The sequence below is a fragment of the Anarrhichthys ocellatus genome, unplaced genomic scaffold (assembly GCF_004355925.1).
Source record: "Anarrhichthys ocellatus isolate YVR2014 unplaced genomic scaffold, GSC_Weel_1.0 scaffold12, whole genome shotgun sequence".
In the NCBI taxonomy this organism is placed as follows: domain Eukaryota; kingdom Metazoa; phylum Chordata; class Actinopteri; order Perciformes; family Anarhichadidae; genus Anarrhichthys; species Anarrhichthys ocellatus.
Window position 1 is genome coordinate 1,933,295 of NW_022280042.1, and position 6,881 is coordinate 1,940,175.

Below are 6,881 nucleotides of genomic sequence, written 5' to 3' on the forward strand. Positions count from 1 at the left end.
AGAGAGAGAGAGAGAGAGAGAGAGAGAGAGAGAGAGAGAGTTAACCAAACAGGGAAGAAATTAAGAATACAAGGGGGGGGGAATGGAGAGGGATATACTGAAACGATCGGGGGAGGAGAGGAGAAGAGAGTGATGACAGACGGTATGAGAGAGCAAGAAAAAGGAAAGAGAAAGCAGAGATGTAAACCAGACCGAGTGGCTCCTGCAGCCGTTTTTTCTGTTGGACCTCAAATCCCCTCAGTTTTAAACTAACAAGACTGAACCTCTACGGGCTGCTGGTCTATGACAACCTCTCCAGTCTAGATCGCATGGAACAAGAACAACAAAATGTTTGCTAGCTTAAAAGCAAGACAACAGCTCTGTGTGCTGTGTGTAACCAAATCGGTCAGGGGGGAAATTGATTTTCTTTTTTTTTTTTTGTACCCCCTCTTGCTGAAAGCATTTTATCGCCATAAAGCACACTCGGGCAAAGTAACCGTGAAAAAGTCCCACTATTCAAACACATTGTGTTTACAAAACGGCAAAGTGGTGAATTAGTCAAGCTAAAACGCACAGCGGTACTTTGTGTAAAATATCGGCCTGTACTAGAAAATGTAATGGCGGCAGGAAACACATGGACTTACATTGGAAAGAGAGAAGTCCCTCCTTTCTTCACCTTCTGTCATTTGCATGAATATCTCTCTCCCTCCCCCTCTCCCACCTTTACCCTTCCTCCCTTCCTTCCTTCCTTCCTTCCTTCCTTCCTTCCTTCCTTCCCCTCTTGGCGAAGCTCCCCAAGACCCGCGGCGTCCTCATTGGATCGGCCTCGCCTCGGAAAACAAGCGACAGCTGCTGTGTGTGTGTGTGTGTGTGTGTGTGTGTGTGTGTGTGTGTCTGTCCACTCGTCGTGGTCTCGCCCCATATGTTGGCTCTCACCTGCTGGCGGCTGAGGATTATGAGCTACAAGCCCTTATTAAAACTGGATTTGTTTACCCTCCTGCTTGCGCGCGGCGACAACAGAAACAGTATGACCCGGCTGCGAGAGCCACGGCGAACCCGGCCCAGCTGGGGGGGGGGGGGGCGAATTACTGGAAATGCACAAATGCTCAACCTCGGACGACAATTTGAAATATTGTTTTTCTGAGTCTCAAACTCATCTTCACTCTGGGCCACATCAGCATCACGGTCACCCTCAAAGGGCCGGTTGTAAATGTAAGACGGTGTAAATGTAACTTCTCCTTACATATTGGTAAATAACTGTCTCTGCATTTGATTATTGTTTATTCAAGTGTAAAAATATTGTACATGCAGTTATATAAATGTAAATATATATTTTAGCACATTTCTGTTATTATAACTTAAATCCTTTTAATTTAGGGTTAAGAAACCCACATTACTCTATCAAAGATCAAACATTTAAAGAAAATATCAAAGACAAATATCAAACACAAGTTATTACAATAACTTTTTTCAATGCTTAAAATCCTTTCAAGGGTGTGTTTGCACAATCCCACGTGAAGTATTTCATGTGTTGTAAAGCCACGTTTAAAGTAGTCTTCAATGTACTCACAATACATTTCATGTCAAGTGTACAGTAACCAGCCAAAGAGCTGCTTCTATGACTGTGTTTAAGTATCTCAGAATTCTGGAATTCTGACTTTCTTTCTCAGAATTCTGGAATTCTGACTTTCTATCTCAGAATTCTGGAATTCTGACTTTCTTTCTCAGAATTTTGGAATTCTGACTTTCTTTCTCAGAATTTTGGAATTCTGACTTTCTTTCTCAGAATTTTGGAATTCTGACTTTCTATCTCAGAATTTTGGAATTCTGACTTTCTTTCTCAGAATTTTGGAATTCTGACTTTCTATCTCAGAATTTTGGAATTCTGACTTTCTTTCTCAGAATTTTGGAATTCTGACTTTTATCTCAGAATTCTGGAATTCTGACTTTCTATCTCATAATTCTGACTTTCTATCATAATTTTGACTTTCTATCATAGTTATGACTTTCTATCTCATAATTTCGACTACGGGGATATTTTTATTGTCAAGTCTAACTGTTAATTTAATTAAAGTCTTTTCACTTTTTATTTTTTCTTTGCTGGCGGATTCGTGGGCCACATAAAATGACATGGCGGCCGGATCCGGCCCCCAGGCCTTGAGTTTGAGACCCCTGTTTAAAGTGTTCAATTTGAGAATGGAATTTGGTGTGGTGTTTGCACCTTGTAGGGTTATGTGTTTTTTTTTTTGGAAGGTGTCGCCTTTAAAGCACCAAACTCTGTTGTTCGCGATGGTCACGTAAAGTCTCCGCAGTAACTCAGAGCTGCCGCAAACGACCTCAAACCCCCTGCGATGGTCCCGTACGTGATTGATCGGTAACCTTACCGGCTGGAGAAGAACAAGACGGGCTCATAGCAACAATCTATGTGGCAGTGCATCTCCTAACTCACCAGCAGTTGTGCCATGAAGGCCTAAAGGTCTGCAGGTTTTCATGTCAGCCAGTCACTAAAGCACGCATTAACAGGCAGATTAAAGGATCTCCAGCCTTGAGGAGTAGGTCTCGGTAAAGCCACAAAAGAAAAACAGCATCTCTCTCCACTTTCTTCTTCTCTCCAAGTGGTATCGAAGCATCTCTGGACCAGCAGATCAACATGTAATCAGGTTTTGTTTTTGTTCTTCTTCACCGTCATCTGTTTCTATTCGGGCCGTGACGAGGACAACAACCTATTTTGTCATCGCTCATCTCTTTTGTCTCACAATCTCCATCTCTCCATCTCTCTTCCTCTAATATTCTCCACCTGCCTCTCTCTCTTTTTCTTCTTCTTCTTCATCTGATCTTTTATTCCTTCACTTTCACTATCCTGCTTTCCATCTCTTTTTATGTGTTCTCTCCTTTCTTTTTATTTCCACCCTCGCTCGCTCTCTCTTCTCTCGGCCTTCACTTCCTCTTTCTCTTCCTCCCACTGCCTCTCTCTGTTTGTCTCTTTCCATCATGGTGATAGGGGCCCTTTTAATAGGAAGCCATCAGTCACAATAAAAGTTTGACTCGGAGTCTCCTCCTCTCTGCCACCAGTTAAAATCCTCATTCCCATGGACACACTCTCTCTCTCACACACACAGAGTACATACATGTACACACATCCCATGCCGCTTCACCCCGCTGAACGACCGCAAAGTCAGCATCCATCTCTTTCGTGGAAATTAACGGTGAGTGTGACGAGATATGAGGGTCAAGACGGGGGGAAAGGGATCGGAAAGGAACGAGGAAAGAATAAAAGCAGAGGAGGAGAGGAAAGGAAATGGGCAGAGTGGATAGAGACACTGAGGGATGAGGAGGTGGAGGAGGAGGAGGAGGAGGAGGAGGAGGAGGAGGAGGAGGAGGAAGAGGAAGAAGAGGAGGAAAGCAGGTGGAAGAGAGAAAGAAAAAGAAAGATCAGGAAGGTAGAGGGGCAAGTCGGCATCTGTCATGGAAATGAATGTGACGAGTTACGGAGACGCAGTTATGGCGTCTTTACCTCTGCGTTCCACTAAACAATCCTATTAGTGCGTGTGTGTGTGGTTATTGTTGTACTGGTAAGGGTTAACGTTAGACAGGTATATGCAAGGGTTAAAGAGATATTTCCTCATCTGGTATGAAAACTAATAATGTGTTATTGTTCTTGTATGCTTTACAGTACTGGATATATGTTTCGGTTTGTTGAGGGAAATCTTTAAAAGATGTTTTGGATCATATTAGTTGTCCTTTGTGTGGTGGCCTTTGCGTGTCTGGATAAAAGATATTACCGCTTTATTATAAGTCAGCTGGTCACTTTTTGCCTCAGTTGCCAGAAGGGGGCACAAAGCTACTGGCTTAGAGTCAGCACAGGCCCAACAGAGAGGAGCCTCCGGCCTCCACTCCTCCACGCCTGGCCGGCTCACTTTACTTCCATCTTATAGTAACATTCTTATTGTGTGAAAGCTTTTATATCTTTGGATTATTTTTCTGTTTCATGGAAAAAAATCTCTAAAATTGTCTGGATTTTTTTTATTTTTGATGGGGGCACACAAAATAATCGAAGAGAATGAAATAACAGTAAAGTGTATTTGCACAGCAGCAAGTTCTTTATATGAGACATAAAATGCATGAAGACAAAATATAAAATGAACTGAAGACGATATAAAACAACACATAAATAGGATTTTAAAAGAGTAAAATAAAAGAGTTAAACACTTAAAATAATATATCATACTTAAAAACCAACTGCAGGGCAATTCATGGCAGAAAATGAATAGAATGAATTATTTTTATAAAGAGAAAGGAAAACAAAAAGGAGGAAAATCATACAATTAAAGCTGCAATTGGATTAATGATATTCTGCTTAAAAACCTGTAAACTAACAGCAGGGTTTGCAGACAAAGGTAAAACATAACTGAGGCAATAAACCATCTTTCAGTATGAACTATGCGTCGTTTAAGTTTGAATAAATGAGAAATCAGGCGCAGGTTAAGTAGCTCAGAGTCGGGGACAAAAGCCAATTTCCTTTCTGCTTGTCACCTTTTGTGCCGAAGCACATTGGAGGATTGAACCCGTCAATCAGGACTCGAACCAGCATGTTGCCCCGGCAAGCAGCACAATGACCGAACCCCTTTTTAAAGGCTCAGCCCTTTGAAGGGCCTTTTTAATAGCATTTTAGTGAAACAAAAACACACACAACATGATATCAGTGCTGGGGATTTATTCACAAATGGGATTAATTAGATAATCCTCATTAGCTGTTATTTTTAAAAGAAGCCTTTTCTTCAAAAAGCCTTTGAGATTAAAGTCGTTTTTATGTGGGTTTACTTGGTCTCCTTTACTGGAGTCTTGGAAATCCCTGAAAGTTTATATAAATTATAAAAAATAAATAAATCACGCATTAAAAGTCTTTGATTTACTGACAAAAATGTTGCACAAAAATCCATCTTCTTGCCAGACTTGCATTGCAATAAGTCATTTTTTATGATTATTTTATGACTTACCCACACGAGTATGAACTTGCATGTGTCTGCGCAGTGTTGTATTTATAATAAAATATTCACTTGTTTCTTTTTATTGGAGAAAGTCCATTTGATATGATATTAAATATAAAATACTGTCCATGTGGAGAATAAAAGTCTTGTATCACATTTTATTGGTTTCCCAGCAGTGAAGACTTGGAGAGAGAGGGGGGGGGGGGGAGTAAAGAGAGGGAATTGGGCGCTAAAGCACAGATTGAAAAAAAAAACTTCCTCTCGGCCAGCCAAGCATCACAGACATCAAAGTGAAGACATTGTTTGGGAGGAACAATGGCTGCCGTCACAGTCCAGGAGTTTGTGTGTTGTTGCGTGTTTGCGCTCCCAGAATCCCCCTCTGACGGCGAAATCACTGGATTATCAAACCAGCAGATGCAAACCGCAGAGAGCGGAATCCTCAGAGGCCCGTCTGAGATACCATCAAACAGAGAAAGTAGGTCCTCCTGCTCAAACACGGTGAAACTACACTTTAGCTCAACCACATCTATTTAAATACTTCATTTAATATTCAAAGGCAGCTGTGACAAGGGGAAAAACTACCTTTAAAGCGAATTATGCACTTTTCAACCACAAGAACATTTGAGTATTTAAATTACCATCATTGTAAAGTATTAAAGTGTAAAATTTACTTTTACACTTACTGCCTGGAAATGAGTGATTCAGCAGAATGTAGAAGCAGTGAAATCTGACTCTAAAACTAAATGCAACCGTATTTATTTGACTGTATTTCACACGGTAAAGACAAAATGTAGAACGGGAAGATTGTAAACTGGTTGCACATTCTGAAACCTCAGCAAATACCAATGAAGCGCTCCTGCAAATGGCACGATTTCCAATTGACTACAATCATGTTTCTGCTAATTATAAAGACCTGAAATGGCATGTAATGATACGTTTTTACACAAAAGTTGGTAACTGGGACTATAGAGTTTTATATAATGTATATTCCCAGAGGAGCTGAACACAATACAAGACCCTATAGGATCTAGATAACATTTAATGCTTCATTCCATCAATTATATAGAGAAACAAAAGGTCTTATGAGGCAGAATGGAACCACCTGGTCATCCTTAACGAGGCTAAAACCAATCCAAAGAGTTATTAGGAGCTCGTCTCCTCTCTGGAAATGGACCGTCCCGGTCAGCTGGGAGCATATGGGAATGCCATCAGACTGCGATTTGCTGTGTCGACATCCTCATAACCTCTGGGATGCTTCAGCCACGGAGGTCCAGGCTACCCTGCCTCCTGTGACACTTCAAAAAAAGCCAGACAGGCTGCGGGGATAATGCAAAACATAGAGGCGGACTGCAGGATGGAGAGACGGACAGAAAAAAAAAATGGAAATGGAAATGAAAACATGGATAGTGATCACGTGATCAATAAAGATCAGAGTAATGGCAGCACGACAGTGAATTAAACCAACACTAATCACACCTGGTTAGCCGAGGATCAACGGAATCGACCTGCGGGTCCAACGACGGGAGCCATGAGGGTTTTTAAATGAAGCAGAGTTTGGCAGAAACAAGAAGGGGAACGGGTAGAAGAAGACAAGGAGGAGGGAGGGTTGGATTGGTGGATTGGTGCTGAAACTGCTGAAGAAATTAAAAAGCAGCAGGAAATATTTCAACACAAGAGACCGATTGAAAGAAGAATGGTGAAAACCAAAGCAGCAGTGGTTGAGATCTTGTGACATGTGGCCCCCAAAAAACACTGGCTCCTACGTTTCCCATAATGCAACTCAATAACATTTTCCCTTACACATCATCGGGGCAATTTTTACTCCGTTTTTTAGAAAGCTCCCTTCACATTACTACTGTTTTTACAGGCTAAGTAGTCACTCCTCTTCATGAGGTGTAAACTGGACCTAATTTG